At 47.7% G+C, this 18852-nt stretch overlaps 1 protein-coding gene across 15 annotated transcripts in view; it reads right to left on the bottom strand.

Moving 5' to 3' along the window:
* DLG4 (discs large MAGUK scaffold protein 4) overlaps positions 1–18852 on the bottom strand; it is a gene marked incomplete at its 5' end in the record, with an annotated part of 130353 nt that overhangs the window by 48691 nt on the left and 62810 nt on the right. The window contains one exon of one of the 15 annotated variants that reach the window (XM_080979684.1): positions 1271–1392. The exons of the other annotated variants lie outside the window; for them this stretch is intronic. Of the gene's footprint in view, positions 1–1270; positions 1393–18852 lie in introns of those variants that run through there. 15 annotated transcript variants of the gene reach the window in all.

Here is an 18852-nt window from a genome sequence, read left to right as displayed (position 1 = left end):
AGGCTGGCTATGGTGCAATAAAGGGACGTGGGTGGCGCTGTGGGTTAAACCACAGAGCCTAGGACTTGCCGATCAGAAGGTTGGCGGTTCGAATCCCCGTGACGGGGTGAGCTCCCGTTGCTCGGTCCCAGCTCCTGCCAACCTAGCAGTTCGAAAGCACGTCAAAGTGCAAGTAGATAAATAGGTACCGCTCTGTCGGGAAGGTAAACGGCGTTTCCGTGCGCTGCTCTGGTTCACCAGAAGCGGCTTAGTCCTGCTGGCCACATGACCCGGAAGCTGTACGCCGGCTCCCTTGGCCAATAAAGCGAGATGAGTGCCGCAACTCCGGAGTCGGTCACGACTGGACCTAATGGTCAGGGGTCCCTTTACCTTTTTATGGTGCAATAAATCCAACTGCACAGAGCAAAAACTGTGCAGACCCAGTGCAGTTCATGTTTCATTGATTTATCTATTGAGCAAGGAACTGAAGACTGACCATGGGCCAGTCACTAACTCTCAGCCTAACCCACCTCACAAGGTAGTTGTGAGAATAAGCGGAGGGGGACGGCTGGACCATGTTCACCACCTTCAGCTCCTTGCAGGAATATTGGGATTTGAACAGAATAAATAAGTACCGTACAATAAAATGTTTGGGATTCCCAAGTCTCCCCCTCAATCTGAGATCCTCTGAAGGGGCATCTGGTGGTTCCCTGTACCTCTGAAGTTTAATTGAGCTTTCAGTGTGGCAGACCTTGCTTGCCCTTTCCAACTCCCTGCCTGTAGAGGCAGGAACAATACCTGCCTTCTTTCATAAGTCTTCTGAAAATTGTGCTTTTTAAGACAGGCCTTAACAGTATGTTTTTCCCCCCTTTTTACCAAATGTATCTATTGGTGTTTTATTAGCTGTTTTTTTTTTTTCACTTTTTACTGATGTTTTTAGTTCTGTTTTATATGTATACAATGATTTTTTATTGTGCTCTATGTTGTAAGCTGCTTTGATGTATTTTATGAAAGTGCAGATCATAAACATTTAAATAAATAAATCATCCCTGAATATAGGCTAAAGCTGGCTGGGGCTTCTGTGAACTGGGATTCCACCCACAGGTGGTGGGCGGGGGGCTCCTATGGTGGCTCCCCGCCTCCCCTATTGACTAAGGGTTGCATTTATTATTTTAAAAAACCACTTTCACACACAAAAAGCATCTCAATTTAAAATTCACTTCTCCCACCCCCCATAAGACCACTTCATACACAAGAGCTCAGCACCTGAAACTGCAGGATCCAAGAGTACCTGTGTAAGTGTAAAGTTCCTTCCTCTCACTAGAAAGCAGCCGTTCACATCAGGCCTGAGATTAGTCCATGCCTCAGCAGCCTTGCATGAGAGGTGTTAACACAAGGGGAGAGACACCATCCGGAGCCAAACCACCTGCCTCCTCCTTTTCCTTCCTTTCTGTGCTTTTCTACAGATAAACCACATTCAGGGGAGAGGATGGGGAGGGACTTCATCCAAATCGCTTCTCTCTCGTGCTCAGCTGATATTTCTCCAGCTCTGGAGTTTCTTTTCTAGACAGACATTGGGGTGTTTTCGTTCTACCACTAAGCACTTTCAACTGCTCAACTGTCATGTTTTAATTTGTCTGGGTACCCGCTCAGGATGTGGCACCTGTGGGATAGATGCTAAAATCACCCAAGAGTATACATAAACACATAGCAGCACATTATGCGTATATAAACTATGGAACTCCCTCCCTCAGGAGGCAGTGATGGCCACAAACTCAGATGTCTTTAAAAGAGGATTGGAGGATATGGCTACAAGCCTCCATGGCAATGCACTAGCTCAAGTGCTGGAGGCAGTATGCCTCTGAATATCAGTTGCCAGGAATTGCAAGTGGGGAACCTGGAACCTTCTGCATGCGAAGCATCTATCCACTGAGCTATGATCAGTGGGTAGAGCAGGTAAATATCTATCCTTGCCTTCCATTGAGAATGCTTTAACAATCAACCCCTCTTCCCAGGCAGCTTCGTGAGGGGAACAGGGATCCCCTAACAACTCTAAACACACTTAACAAACTACAGCTCCCATGATTATTTGCGGCAAAGACAGGGTGAGCTCCCATTGCTTGGTCCCTGCTCCTGCCAACCTAGCAGTTCGAAAGCACATTGAAGTGCAAGTAGATAAATAGGTACCACTCCGGCGGGAAGGTAAACGGTGTTTCCGAGCGCTGCTATGGTTTCCCAGAAGCGGCTTAGTCCTGCTGGCCACATGACCCGGAAGCTGGACGCCGGCTCCCTCTGTCAGTAAAGCGAGATGAGAGCCGCAACCCCAGAGTCGGCCACAACTGGACCTAACGGTCAGGGGTCCCTTTACCCTTTACCTTAGCTTTTAAGTGGTGCATGCTTGTCATCCACCAAAAGTGAATTATGAGTAGCGGACGTATCTTTTCCTCCCACCCACATAAATAATAATAATAAAATTGGTATCTTGCTGTAATTAAAAAACTAACAATTTTGTTGAGATCAAAAATCTTGGATGGCTTTAAAACAGAATGAGTTAAATTCCTATTGGAGAGGGCTAGGGATGGTTACTAACCACCATGGCTATCTGCTGCTACAGTTGGAGGCAGCAGTGGTTCTGAATATTGGTTGCTGAGAGTCACGGGATGGGAGAGGGCTCTTGTGCTCGAATCCCGCTTGCTGGTTTCCCACAGGCATCTGGTTGGTCACTGCGAGAAGAGTATGCTGGACTAGATGGACCACTGGCCTGATCCAGCAGGCTCTTATGTTATTATGCTGCAGCTGGCAGGCATGAACATTGGAGCCTGAATTGCAGCGCCCAAGAGAGAAGCAACATTGTGCACAAATATAAACAGGCAATCTAAGCTTCAGGTCACCATTCTAGCACACACACACACACACACACACACCCCTAGATGCAATGAACATTCACAGCAAGCCTCTCTCGATACGCACATGCACACATTTGCCTCTGCACTGCCTCCGCATCAGATTCCTTCAGATCCTAGGCAGTGAAGGAGAAATCAGTGTGGGCTGGGAGTGGGTGTTTAGGAACAGGCCCCTCCCCTCCTCATCCCAACAAGATGCCCCAAAGCAGAAGAAAATAATTAAGGCGGATGCCTCACCACTGCTCAATCCTCTGGAGCCACCAAAGCCTTTAAGAACACAGGACGGCTGGGAGTTTTAAAAATGCACATTTGCCAGGAATCACGGATGAATGGGGAAGCAGAGAGCTGTGGAGGAAGGATTTAATTGGAGGGGGGCAAGTTCCTGGGCCCTGGGGAGATGAATCTCCAGCAAGAGAGTGAGTGTCACCTACTGGGGATGATTCACACATACATGCAACACCAACGTGACATTGAATTAACTGGGAATTGTCAGCTGTCCTTGCAAGAAAAGTATTTGGATCGGGATAACACAAGAGAATGGAATTGTGGGATCTGACCGGCAATGGATGCTTCACATGTGCAAAATATCAAGCAATGATATAGGAATGTGGTCAAGTGATATTAGATCTTACAACTTTCAGCTAATAACAATGATGATGAGGATGATGATAATTCTTTTTAACAACTTATGTGGGAACATAGGATGCTGCCTCGTATCAAATCAGATAATGGGGTTCTTCTACCTCAGTATTGTTGAGAATGACTGGCAGCAATGGCTATCCAAGATTTCAGGATCTCTCCCAGTCCTATCTAGAGAGGCAGTCACAGATCGGATGCGAGACTTTCTGCATACAAGGCAAGTGCTCTACCACTGAGCTAGCACCCTTCCCCAGCAGAGAAGAAAAGTTATGCTTCTCTTTACCAGTGACATTATGGACACTGGCCAATGCGTGGCTGTACTGGTTTGGTGTCCTGTACATACCACACTTCAGTACAAGGTAGTCTGGGAGAAGGAGCAGAATTCCATTCCCCCAACAGCAAGCATTGTAGCTTAAGTTCTTGGGAGACACCACTAGTCTGCATCAGAAATTATTCTTGAAAAACCTGTGGTCCTCTAGAAATTGTTGGACTCCAGCTCCCATCAGCCCCCGACAGCATGGTCAACGCTCAGGAAATGTTGGGAGTTGCAGTCCAACAACATCTGGAGGGCCACAAGTCCCCTGTCTTTGCTGTAGAGCAGGGGTGGGTAAGGTTTCTCAGCCCGTGGGGTGACAGGATTGGTGGAGCCAGGAGCCAAAGTGGGTGAAGCAACTTTTATTTATTTTTACCTTTGTACAGTAGGTTGGCTTCTACACACACTCAAGCGTGCATCTCTAGTCCCTATGCAGGCAAGAATGATCAGAGTTCAAGGATACATTCTAGCTAGGCAAATACATTCCAGAAATGTCCCAAGCAATGCTGCTGAAATGTGTAGTCTGCGGAGCATTCGAAGGGCCAGATAGGGAACCGAGGAGGGCCACATTCACCTCCTGGAACAGAGGTTCTCCCACTCCCGATTTAGAGGAAGCTGCCTTGATTCACTGTGACAACCGACTAAGGACTGAGATTAATTATATAAAAATACCACACAGGAAATGGTGGAAGAGCTGTGTGAAACTCAGACGCTTGCACCATTCTTAAGCTTCTGGATGAATCTTTCTGTGGACTGGCCAGACAAAATTGGTCCAGGGTTATGTCCTGTACAGTACTTAGCATGCACATACCGCTGGCCCCAGATAATTGTCAAACAGTGGCAGTAATGCATTGTATAAACGGAAGGGTTAAAAGAAAAAGAGATTATAGGGTTCTTCCTGCTCAACACTCTTCAAAGCCTCTTTTTTTCTCTTTCAAGTACTAGGAGTTTCACAGGAAGCAAAAATTCTTGCCTGTTAACAGGAATAGAACATCCTCACTGGAGTTGGGTCGTTATCGTGTTGATTAACAAAAAAAAAAATCAACTGAGGAGAGGGGACTAATTAGCTCTGTTCCTGACATGCGGTGGGCATGTAGAGTACAGGAACAAAGCCTCTGTGAAACGAATCCCAAATGGAAAGGAAGATGAAGATGGAGAGAGAGAGTTGATTTCAGCAGATTTTCAGATTCCAGCAGCATAAACACCAATACGTATATACAGTACTGGATATGTTTTCCAGGATGTCAAAATGGTCTAGAGAAGCAGTGTGTACAAGAACTACAGGCCTTACTTTTAATGGTTAGTTGGCAAACCAACTCCACCCATTTCCTCTGCCATCTTGCAGTTTTCCAGGGCCTGACTGGTTCCCTCCCAGTCTGCTTTGCTGACTGGCTGGGTGCTATCATAACCCTACAGGCAACTGTTCACTCTCAACTTGACGCTTAACACTTCACCTGAGTACAGGTGACATGGCTGTGAGGGCTGGGGCTCAAGGGAGTTGTAGTATGAAACACTTGGAGGGTACCAGGTTGGGTGGGGAAAGGTGTGATTTACTTTTGCCATGACTCTAAACCAGGCTTCCTTAACCTCGGCCCTCCAGATGTTTTTTTGGCCTACAACTCCCATGATCCCTAGCTAGCAGGACCAGTGGTCAGGGATGATGGGAACTGTAGTCTCCAAACATCTGGAGGGCCGAGGTTGAGGAAGCCTGTTCTAAACAGAACTCTGCTGTTCTGTTGGGTGGGTCCAGCCGGTCCAATCAGATGCCTCCAGGAAGCAGGTGTCTGAAGGCAACATTCCTCCCCTGGTTTGGATCCACTGCAAATGGCACTCATGGGTAGAATGCCACTGAACATGGATATTCCATTTAGTCATATCACAGCTATAAGGATGAATATAGACTTCCCTTCCTCCTCAAATTTTGTCTAATCCCCCTTTGAAGCCATCTAAGCCAGCGGCAGCCTCCACACTTCGGAGGAAGCAAATTCCTTAAACAAATTATGCATCATGCAAAAAACACTTTCCTGTTGTCGGTCTTGAATCGTCTCCTATTCGATTTCACTGGACGGTGTCCGAGTTCCGTTCTTATAGGAGAGAAACAGGGAAAAAAGCTTATTCTGTTTTTCTCTACCCTACACATAAGTTTTACAGACCTATGGGAGGGATGGATTGAACCCTGGCTCAGTGGTGGAGCATCTTCTTGGCACGCAAAACCCCAAGGTCCAATCCTTGGCATCTAAGGGAGCAGGCACTAGGAGAGGCGTCTGTCTGGGTGAGACAATATAAGCTAGGTTAGATTTTGATGGTGCCCCACCCTGGGCTCCTTTGGAGGAAGGGCAGAGTATAAATTCAATAAATAAAATGAGTGATAAATAAATGTCAGGAATTCCACATTTCTTTTTCTTTTAAAATCGTCTCCCCATAGGCGGGTCAGATATGCAAGATGGTCAAAGAGCTGGCATCCATCACCATGTGGTTAGTTTCTTGATGAACAGAGCAGACGGTCCACTCCCCACTCCTGCCCTCCCATCACAAAAAAGCCTCTCATCATTTTGCTTGGAAACTGGTCAAAACCGACATACTCCTTGCAGGGGTTGGTGATGGTTTGAATTCAGTTAGGATTTTTCAACAAGACACTCCTGTTATACACACACAACTTGACAGCCTGCTTGTGTGTTAATTTTGCATTAACAGAGCAACTTTGGAAAGGAACAGCTAAATTTTCCAGGCATTTGGGGTTGGTATCTCCATGAATTTTACAGGCAAATTTGAAATGGATATATTAAAAGGACAGCATATTTATTTGTCTGTTTGTTTTAAAGGGAGGGATGAATTGCAAGATACACACACTTCTCCAACATGGCTATTTTTCTCCCACAATCTTTCGCATGAACACAAGTAGTCCACTCTCATTCCACCATCTCTGAAAAAGAACTTGGGGGAGCATCACAAAGTTTAACATGTATCAGAAAAAATCTCTCACAGGTCATAGGAAGCTGATTTGTACTGAGTCAGACAAGCCTCACAGAGCTCACATTTCCCAGCACCCTATTATTGTTGTTGTTGTTGTTAAGATTTAGTTCTTAACAATACTACAATGATGTGTTCAAAAATATATAAACCATCCTTTAGCAATTTAACATTACATTCAACATACATATATCCAAATATTATTATTTATTTTCACCTTTTTCCCCAGTGGCTTCCCTCCACCCATGCTTGGAATTATTAGCTCTATTACGGTATCTTTTAGGTTGTATTAAGCGGTATATTATTGCTATTGACCATGAAACCGTGTACCTTTTACCTCTTAACTTTGTGGGTTTCAGTCTAAACATATCAATAGATCACTTTTGGAACATCGTTTTACCATACTTTCATCTACGCTTAACCATTCTTTCTTTAAATTTTGATTAGATTGTAATCTGATTGCCGCCGTCATTTTAGCCAATTCAATAAATTCACAAAAATTAATTTGCCATTCTGATACTGTTTTCCCCAGCACCCTTAACTAACAGCAGCTTCCAGGATTCTTTGAGGGGGAGTCCCGTGCTTTAAATGTGTGTTAAATGTCCTTTAAATGTAGGGTGTTACTGTTCCCACTGACTGAAGTGCTCTAGGGTTTCAGACAGATCATCCCCAGTCCTACCCTGAGATGCTAGGCGCAGGGGTAGGCAACCTAAGGCCCGGGGGCTGGATCCGGCCCAATCGCCTTCTAAATCCAGCCTGTGGACAGTCCAGGAATCAGCTTGTTTTCACATGAGCAGAATGTGTGCTTTTATTTAAAATGCATCTCTGGGTTATTTATGGGGCATAGGAATTCATTCATTTTCCCCCCCAAAATATAGTCCGGCCCCCCACAAGGTCTGAGGGACAGTGGACCGGCCCACGGCTGAAAAAGGTTGCTGACCCCTGTGCTAGGGATTGAACCTGGGACCTTCTGCCTACCCCCTGAGCTACAGTACTTGAAACCTGAAGTCCTGAAGTTAGATTCAGCTCTTGAAACCTGAAGTCCATCCATTCAGAATCATTTCTATGGTGATTTACCACAGTCTGCATCTAACAGAGCCCTGACCCCACTGGATGAACTTATGTGACGTCATCAGAGCTTCAGCCACACAACAGCAACAAGTGCTGCTTCCAGAGAGGGAAGCAAAGGTTAGCTTGACTGGGCAGAGGGGGGAAATCTCACAAAGGGAAAGCATGGAAAGCTTTGGAGTCGAGGGGACAGGGAAGTCAAGGAGGCACCTCATGGAAGGAAAAGGTACATGCCTGAAAGTCACATCGTGATTGAACCATCATATAGTTTGACCCTAGCTCTTTGTCTTGTTAACTGCAGCCAACAAAAATTGGCTACAGGTAGCAAGGAAAGTAAGCATTCATAAAATGGAAGATTCTGTATTTCAGGATGTCAATGTATCTCTGTGACTAAACACAGGATGTCAGGGCCAGTAACTTTTGTAGACTCCTCTGGAAGGATGAACCGTACTACTAATTAAAATCAGACTCAAATACTGCAAGAAGCACCATACAACTAAAATCTAGCAATGATTTCCAGAGGTTTAGTAGTCGTGTTAGCATGTCATGGATTGTACAAAGCTGATGCCATAATACTGCTTTTTTAAAAAAATGTATTTAAGATGCCACAACAGTCTCCCTTGTTTAAAATACACACAAAATAAGTTGAATAGCACATGGAGCAGATGGCAATTAAACCTCTGTTTTAAACCAATATTTTGCTTTATTAGAACATGAAAAATCACCAGCTCTGCAAAACACGGGGACAAAAAGTAGTCACTCGCTGTCTCACCACTGTAAAAGTCTCTAAGAAGATAATTTTGTTCAAACTGTAGGAAATTGTATTCAAACATAACTATGCATGAGTACTAGTTAATGCACAAAGAGGTTAAGACCACAGAGCTGTGTTCCTAGACTCAGTTTAAGTCAGGCCCCCACACCGCTGGTGAGGGAGGAAGTGAAGCTTCTTCTCTTCCTTTCCTCACTCTCTCGTTGCACCATGTAACCAACCAGGACATGTTTGAAATGAAATGCTGTATTTTGCACCTGTTATGTACTGAGTTGAATAGGATCCAAACTGCAGCAGTCTGATTGGTCCTAGAACAATAGGATCCAAATTGCAGCAGTCTGATTGGCCCTAGAACAATAGGATCCAAATTGCAGCAGTCTGATTGGTCCTAGAACAATAGGATTCAGAATGCAGCAGTCTGATTGGTCCTAGAACAATGCAGCAGTATGATTGGTTGGCAGGAACCACCCAATCATGCTCCAGATATAAGTGAATCCACAACCTGATTGGCTTACAGTAGAATTCCAGAATTAGCCAATCATGTGCAGCCCATTGTGTAAATAATGTATATAAAGCAGATACTTTGAGGGGACTTTCATTTATTCCTCCTCACCACTATGAGCTGAATAAAGAGCATGAAATCACTTTGCGACTCTGAGTATATTTCACTGGCGACGAAGGTGGGATCCCGCTGAGCTGACTGCCACACACAGCACCGCAGCACCGCCACCTGCCGCACCGCTGCCTCGCACCGTGTATCCAGGCTTCAGCTCCGGAACACAAGCGACAGCAGCTTCTCGCCGTTCAACCCAGCATCTGGAGACTGGGAAGCGTACGCCTCCCATTTCACCGTCCTCCTAGAAGCCAAAGGGGTCACCGATGAAGAAGACGCCAAGAAGAGGGCGATATTCTTCAGCATCTGCGGAGAGGAGACGTTTGAAATCGCCCGGGCTCTCCTTGCACCTGAAGACGTCGCTACTGTTCCATACAAAACAATAATGGAACAGCTGAAGGGGCACTTTTCGCCGCAGCCCTCAGTGGTGGCTCGTTGAAATGCCTTCTACGCAAAGCGGCAAGCCCCTGGGGAAACCATAACTGGGTTTGTGACCTCTCCCCGGTTCTGCAACTTCTCAGAGCTGGAGAACATGCTTCGGGACCACCTCATCAGTGGCCTGAAGGATGAGAAGCTGCAACGACGCCTCTACGCTAAGAAGGACCTAACGTTCCAGGTTGCTCTGGAGGAGGCCCTGGAAACAGAAGCTGCCAAGAGGTCGACGCAAGAGGCATGGCCGAGCCTGCCATCCCAACCGAGGGTCCACCACGAAGACCTCACCGACGACTCAGGATCTGACAGGGAGGAGGTGCACCGAGTACAGCAGCGCACTCAAGCAGCCCACATACCACAGCTGCCTCGACGAGAAGAAGGGAACTGCGCAAGCTGCGGGGAAAGTCACGAGAGGAGGACCTGCCGTTTCCGCAACGCAGAGTGCAGGCAGTGCAGAAAATCGGGACACATCGCCCGGGTGTGTCGAGCTTGGCCCACCCAACACCAGGCATCAGATGACCAATCCAAGAGCCCCAGGTCCCGGGGCCCAACGCACCAAGGCAACTCGACGGAGCTCACGGACTTCCAGGTATACCAGTTGCCCCACCCCAACGTACAGAAAATTTATGTAGAGGTACAGATAGAGGGGGCCCCATGCCGCATGGAGCTTGACACGGGTTCAACTCTATCCATAATCTCGGCAAGGACCTTAAGGAAACTGTGTCCTACTGGGGGTCCCAAACTCAGGCCGGCCCCATTCACCCTCCGGGACTTCCAGAAACGTAAGGTCCCCACAATAGGGGTGGGGACCTTCAGGGTGCAATATTGAGGGCGGACACGGCAACTGGACTTGCTTGTGGTCAAGGGCCCCTACATTAGCTTACTGGGATTGGCATGGTTTGGACCACTGGGGGTAGCCATCACCGGGGTGAACCACACTACCTTACAAGTGGACGTGGACGCCATATGCAAGGAATTTCCAGGGGTTTTCGATGGGAAATTGGGACAGTATACGGGGCCCCCCATTGCTCTACAGCTTGACCCCACAGTACGACCAGTCAGGCTCAAGGCCCGCCGGGTCCCGTTCGCCCTGAAACCCCGTATAGACGAGGAATTGGACCGGCTCGTGGAGCAAGGAGTGCTGGAGCCGGTGCCTAATGCCCCCTGGGAAACCCCAATCGTCACACCCGTCAAGCCTAATGGTTCGGTCCGCATCTGCGCAGACTACAAATGTACCATAAACAAGGCCCTCACGGCCCATGCATACCCAGTGCCAGTGGTCAGCTATGTCCTTGCCACCCTGGCTGGGTCGAAAATTTTTGGCAAGCTGGACTTGGCCCAAGCATATCAACAGCTGCCAGTAGATGAGGCCACAGCAGAGGCACAGACGATTGTGACGCACAGAGGAGCGTTCAGGGTAAAGCGGCTGCAATTCGGTGTCAGTGTGGCACCAGGCATATTCCAGAATCTAATGGACTCCCTCCTTAAAGGGATTCCTGGCGTCGCCCCCTTCTTCGATGATGTGTTGATTGCCGGGCCCACACCAGAGGAGTTTGAGGACCGCCTCCGCACCGTTCTGCACCGTTTCCAGACGGCGGGTCTCAAGGTGAAGCGGGAAAAATGTCTACTAGGAGTGCCTCAGGTGGACTTTCTGGGATTTATGGTGGACGCAGAAGGGGTCCACCCGACTGGGGACAAGGTACGGGCCATTTGTGATGCCCCAGCGCCCAAGAGCAAGACTGAACTTCAGGCCTTCTTGGGACTATTGAACTTTTACCATTCCTTCCTTCCCCACAAGGCGGCGGTAGCGGAGCCCCTACACAGACTCCTGGACAAGCGGGCCCCTTGGGTGTGGGGCCAGCGCCAGGAGGCTGCATTCCAGGCAGTCAAGGACTTGCTTGTCTCAAATTCGGTCTTGGCACACTTCGACGAGAGGCTGCCGGTGGTGCTAGCATGCGACGCCTCACCCTATGGCATTGGCGCTGTCCTGGGACACCAACTCCCGGATGGAAGAGAGGTACGGGTGGCATACTTTTCCCAGACACTCAACGCAACCGAGCGGAACTACTCGCAAATCGACAAGGAGGGGCTGGCAATCGTGAAGGGAGTAAAAAAATTCCATGATTTCTTGTACGGGCGGCCCTTCACCGTGGTGACTGACAACAAGCTGTTGCTTGGCTTGTTTGCCCCCGAAAAGCATACCCCCCAAGTGCTGTCTCCTCGCATCCTCAGGTGGTCAATTTTCCTTGCCAGCTACCAGTATGCACTGATTCACCGCCCGGGGAAGGCGATGGGCCATGCGGACACCCTCAGCAGGCTACCACTACCAGAAACAGGCCCCAACCCAGCACCTGCACAAGAGGTTATGAGCCTGGAGCTGCTTCCCGACCGCCCCATTCAGGCACAAGAAGTTGCACACCATTCCAAGAAAGATAGGGTCATCTCCCGGGTCCTGGACTGGGTGTGGAGGGGATGGCCCAGCAGCAGCCCTGGGCCAGAATTTGCTGGCTACACAACCCGCAAACATGAACTGTCGGCCCACAAGGGGTGCCTGTTATGGGGAAGCAGGGTCATTGTTCCCCAGCCCCTCCGCAAAAGGGTCCTCACAGCCCTACATGAGACACACCCAGGGGTAGTAAGAATGAAGGCCCTGGCCAGGAGTTATGTGTGGTGGCCGGGGATCGACGGAGAGATAGAGGCCTGGGTCAAACACTGCCAGGCCTGCCAAGAATCCTGCCCAGATCCCCCAAGGGCCCCAGTCCAGTCCTGGGAGTCCGCCCGAGCACCATGGTCACGCCTGCATGTGGACTTCGCTGGCCCCTTTCAGGGGAAAACATTCTTCATAGTGGTGGACTCCTACACCAAATGGCTGGAAGTCGCACTGGTACCGTCCACTCCAAATCCGCAGCCATCCGGGTACTACGCAGGCTGTTTGCAACCCACGGGCTCCCTGACACTCTCATCTCAGACAACGGGACTGCATTTACGTCAGGAGAATTCCAAACCTTCACAGCGCAGAATGCCATCCGCCACATCCGTTTGGCACCATTCCACCCTGCCACCAATGGCCAAGCAGAACGCATGGTGCGGACCACCAAGGGCACCCTTCGCCGCATGACGCAAGGGGATTGGGAGTACCGCCTTGCCACATTCCTCCTAGCACAGCACAGCACCCCCAGCTCAACGACTGGCCGGAGCCCCGCTGAACTACTAATGGGTCGGCGCCTTGCAATCAGATTGGACCGCCTTCACCCCAATAGAGCTCAGAATGAGGTAGTAGTGGGGGGGGAGGCAGGAACCCCCGGACCTTCGAGGCCCAGGACCCAGTGTACGCAAAGAATTTTGGGGCAGGCCCAGCATGGGTACCCGCCACAGTCACCAGGGTCACTGGCCCCGTGTCGTACGAGGTGCTAACGGATGGGGGGCAATGCTGGCGCCGCCACTGCGACCAGATACGGCGACGATTCCCAGGAGAAAACCAGGAGGAGGAAAGGTCAGAGGAGTCCCAAGGGAAAAGAGGGGCAGTGAGGCCCATAGAGCAGGAGGGGCCAGCGGGAGAGGCAGAATCAGTAAATACAGAGAGGACCCGCGAGGCCGAAAGGACACCGGAACCAGAACCACGACTGAGCGAGCCGGTTGCGCCAGACCAAACAGGCCCATCACAGCCAGCATCCTTGGAACACGAGCCAGAACCTGAACCCCGGACCAGGGAACACCACAGGCCGCAACGCACATGTAGGCCGCCGGCGTACCTCGAGGACTATGAATGCGACCTCCCGGGCAGGACTGGAACTTAGAGGGGAAGGGTGTTATGTACTGAGTTGAATAGGATCCAAACTGCAGCAGCCTGATTGGTCGTAGAACAATAGGATCCAAATTGCAGCAGTCTGATTGGTCCTAGAACAATGCAGCAGTATGATTGGTTGGCAGGAACCACCCAATCATGCTCCAGATATAAGTGACTCCACAACCTGATTGGCTTACAGTAGAATTCCAGAATTAGCCAATCATGTGCAGCCCATTGTGTAAATAATGTATATAAAGCAGATACTTTGAGGGGACTTTCATTCATTCCTCCTCACCACTATGAGCTGAATAAAGAGCATGAAATCACTTTGCAACTCTGAGTATATTTCAGCACCCAACAGTAATCTACCTGTGTTCTCCTTGCTGCTGCATGGAATAACACATGAACTGGACAGTGAGTGGTGGTCTTTTCATTGCTAGAGGGGTAGAGAGAGGTAGCAAGTGTTTTCAGGCAGACAAAAGGAGATATGTAAAAGGGTTTAACAACCTATATTCCACACTATGCTGCTGGTCAACTCTGAGAGTGTTTTTAACTCTGCTGGGGGTTCTCTCCTGCGGGAGAATGTGCAAAGCCAATTCTTTTTCTTGCTTACCCACACATTGGTCAGATCTATATTTCCACCTCCACATACAACATGCAGCACGTAAAAGCAGCACGTACATAATGCTTGATTATAATAAATCCTTTAAGTGGTTTTCAATAAATATTAAAATTAAAAACAATTACAGATGTTTAAAATTAAAAGATTAAATTAAAAGATTAAAACACATCAACATCAATAAATCTGGATAGGTTTCCTAAACAACGTTTTAAGTAGATACTGAAAGGCGTATACATCATGAGGCCATGGTCCAGATTATTCAATAAAATGAAATGTGGCTCTTGCTCAGAGGTTCCAGAATATTTTTATGGAATACAGGTGTATCAAAGAGAGGAGGGGAAGCAGCATGGGAGTTTGCAGGTGGAATTGATCAGCAGATCCCACACAGCACATGAAACCCTGTGAAACTGCTTAGCACAGAGGTTCTTCTCTTCCCCAAGCCCTGAGCACCAGAGCTGTAGGAAGCTAATGCAAGCAGAAATGTTCATGATCACGCCAGCACACAGAAATACACCTCTCTCTGATACAAAATACATGCTGAGACCCACAGAAAACCAACCATCCCCAAAACCCAATAATCAGTGTTTACTGGACATGGAGGACATTTTCATGCTAACAAAGACAACAGGGAGCATTACATACTCCTGAAGAGGGTTATTCAGGGAACTGAGGCTCACTTTACTGCGTCACCATTTGCACAAACTTAAAGAATGGGAGTACATTACATTGGTTTGTATTTCTCACTTCCCCAAATGGTCCCGTGTTTTGGGGAGCAACCGACGAAGCAAGAGCCCTAGAGATTGTTATAGGGGGGAAACTGCTCGTTTGAAGTATTTCTAATGTATTTTTATTTATTGATGTAGAAGCTGAGTAGGGGGAGGCAAGCAAAAACTGCTGAGAATCAGCAGGCTACCCCAAAAGCAAACATCAAATTCTATACGGAGCTCAAAGGCTGCTTCTAACTCCCACCTACAAAAATTCAGATAGTTACAAAGCCTTCTTCCAGTCCTTTGCTGGGCAGTGGCTAATCATAAGCTTCTCCTGGGAAGACCAGAAGCAGGACATGAGCACAATAGCCCTCTCCCACATGTGATCCCCAGAAAATGGTAATCAGGGGCATTTACTACCTCTGATCCTCAAGGTACCATACAATCAATATATGACTAGCAGCCATTCTGGGCCTTATCCTCCATGAATCCATCCAGCTCCCATAGCTGACGGCCTCCACACTTTGTGGCAGGGATTTCCATAAGAGCATAAGATGAGCCCTGCTGGATGAGGCCAACAGCCCATCTAGTCCAGCATCCTGTTCTCACAGCAGCCAACCAGATGCCTGTAGGAAATCTGCAAGCAGGACCCAAGCGCAAGAGTACTGTCCTGCGGTTTCCACAAACTGGTATTCAGAAGCATCACTGCCTCCAACCATGGTGGCAGAACACAGCCATTGTGGCTAGTACCCTTTGATCACTTTCTCCCCCATGAATTTGTCTGATCCTCTTTTAAAGTCACCCAAGTTGGCGGCCAACACTGCCTCTCGTGGAAGGGGGTTCCACAGTTTAACTATGCACTGTGTGAATAATTCCTTCTTTTTGCTGCTCCTAAATCTACCGCCCATCCATTTCAGTGGATTACCTCAATTAATTTATCACTTATCCACTTTTGCCATCCATGCCTTGCAAGTTTCTGTCACAGTTTCCTCCCCTCGCCCCCCACCCCGCTGGTGACCTTGAGATGTTCTGAATTACAATGGCAGTGCTGACTGGGGCTGATGGGAGTTGTAGTCCGAAACACCTGGAGGGAACCAGATTGGCTCTATCATTCCCTGCTCCCCTCCAGTTAGCCTCCCCACCCCTCTCAAGCTAATGAGTGAAGAAGAAGAAGAGTTTGGATTTGATATCCCGCCTTTCACTCCCTTTAAGGAGTCTCAAAGCGGCTAACATTCTCCTTTCCCTTCCTCCCCCACAGCAAACACTCTGTGAGGTGAGTGGGGCTGAGAGACTTCAAAGAAGTGTGACTGGCCCAAGGTCACCCAGCAGCTGCAGGTGGAGGAGCGAGGAAGCGAACCCAGTTCCCCAGATTACGAGACTACCGCTCTTAACCACTACACCACACTGGCTTTAAGGTGAGGATTTAAAACAATGTATTTGTAGATCATTCCTCCAAAGGGACTGTGAAAACATCTATGGGGTGGAGTCCACTTTATCTTCATAACAACTCTTTAAGGCAGGGCAAAGGCCAATGAATAGGTCTGCTAGGTGAGCAGCAACCTGAGTATTTCATGCTCTACGCTGGAAACCCCACTCTGCTTTTTAGCCAGGAAATGGTTGCTGCCTCTAGAACACTGGCTCCCAAACTCTGCCCTCCCCGCCTTCCCAGGCAATGGACCACTTGAAAATTGCTGAGAGTCTTGGCAAACCACTTAATGCTTTTTCTGCCCCACTGTAGCAACGGTAATGAGCTAAGCTAGATGCTCTATGGCTTTTAATTGTGTTTTGCATTCCTTCTTTTACTCCTTAAATTGTATTTGATTGAATTACAATTTGCATTTCATAGAGTTCAAATTGCAATACAGTAAAATATAATTTAAGAAATAAAATAAGCAATAAAAATGCAATTATAAATCCATGTGAATACTTAATGCAGGCCTGCTGCGGACCACTTGAATGAAGCTCGCAGGCTGCTAGGGGGTCCATGGACCACAGATATGGAGCCTCTGTTCTAGGATGGTCTGCCCACCAAGGAATGGCAAAGCATCATAAAGAAATCAGTCCAGCAGGAATGACACTCAGAGAAGAACCAAATTTTCAACGCCAGGTTACCAATCATGTGCACTGGGCCACACTAGATTTATGGTGTTTACATGTTAACACAAAAACCACAACAACAATGCACATCTGTTTTGCATATATTATAACACAATTCCATTCCACATATGTTCTTACGTACTATTGCCATAATATATAGTGCTGTCATAGCTCTCAACTACATTGATTGCTTCATACTATTTATGGGCCCTACTGACTCAGTTTGTGGCTTCTGTGTTGCTGTTTTTTAAGGGGACCTTCCTAAGCATTTGTGCTTCCATTTCAAAACCACATCCTTGAGAGTCTCACACCAGAGGATGAACCTTTTCCACTTGTGGGCTTAGAAACTGTAAGCAAAACGGCATTTTCTGCTGCGGTATACTCTTGGGATAACCTCTTCTCCACACGGTTTGCCACTAGACCATAAGGGAAAGCAGCCACAACACAACACCCTCTCCTATGTTGGCTGGGCTGATGGGAATTGTAGTCCAAAACAGCTGGAAGACAGCTCCCCTTGGACTCCTATCAGTTTATTGACTATTATGTTTTACCATTTAAAACATTCTCCCCCTCCCCCCTAGATACTCCCAGAGTCCTTTGGGACGGAAGAGCAAGGTATTAAACATCCTAAGGCTGCAATCCTCTCTCCACTTACAAGGGAGTAAGCCCCACTGAATTCAATTAAACTACTTCTGCGTATTAATGGTTTAGACTGCAGCCTAAATAAAGGGAAATTTTTAAAAGCCAGACAGCAGACAGTATAATCAACTCTAACAAAGTGTCCAGCCCAGAGACACAGACCAGCAGCCACAGACTTGAGGGGGAAACAGCTCTCTAGCTAAATTTGGTGTGGTGGAGAATTTAACACTCAAATCGTCACAAAGCTCTCCCAGTTCCTAAAATCATTTATACACATGCATAGACACAGCACTGTACAATTATGAAATCTACAAAATTCTTGCAACTCACAACCTGGTGGGAGAACCTAATATACAGGCATAAGCCACACCCATGGTTTCTGGTTGGCTGGTGGCACAGCCTGGATAGCTATTGGCTGGCTGCTCTCTACCTATATAAAGCTATGGAAGAACTTCATCTCTGTAGAAGAAAATTTGAGCTGGGATGAAATAAATAAATCCATAAATTTTATTGGGTGATAAGAAATCCATGTGGTGGCTGGTGGTAGTATTAGTATTTAGATGAACTGTATAAATGACAGCTCTATTTGACACCTAAAATAGAAATGAAGTTCAGAAGCAGGATGTTTTAATATCTGTCAAATCTGCATGCAAAGTTTATGTAAAGCAGTATTCAAATAATTGGAGAGTTAAAAAATGTCTTAGAAATGAAAGTGAATAAGTGAAGGGGCTGGAAGCCAGCGGTCCTGAACCTTATGAAAGGTTGAGGAGGGAAGAATAGTGGCCACGGCGATGTGTGTGATTTGCAGTGGCGGGCAGGCTGTAGAGCGATTGGCAGCCGAATAGGTAGCGTCTTATACATGGGGGTGTCTTATACACAGAAAAATACAGTCGTTAAACCATGGAAGATGCTCCCACATGAGATTAGCAATGGCCACCAACTTGGATGGCTTTAAGACAAATTAACAGAAGAAAAGGTTATCAATGCCTTCTGGCCATGATTACTATGGTCTGCCTCTACTGTCAGAGGCAGTAATGCCTCCGAACAGCACCGGATTTAGGGCGGTGTGGGCCCATGTGGTCCAAAATCCTTTTCTCACAAGAATTGAAGCCCACAAGTAGGAACTGGTATCCAGAGGCAGGGGCAGACTTTGGTAATCTTTTGTAATATGGCACCCTGTGCAAGGCCAAATTTTGGCACCCCCAAATGAATCTTCCCAGTTATGGATCTTCTCTATTTTGTGGCCCCTTGGCTTGGCCCCTTGGGAAAACCACCAGCACCGCCCTAAATCCGATGCTGTTCAGAGGCATTTTT

This window comes from Podarcis pityusensis (genome assembly GCF_964106645.2).
Source record: "Podarcis pityusensis genome assembly, chromosome: 13".
NCBI classification, from domain to species: domain Eukaryota; kingdom Metazoa; phylum Chordata; class Lepidosauria; order Squamata; family Lacertidae; genus Podarcis; species Podarcis pityusensis.
Note: the sequence above shows the minus strand (reverse complement) of the source record. Positions and strands in the feature narration are given on the sequence as shown.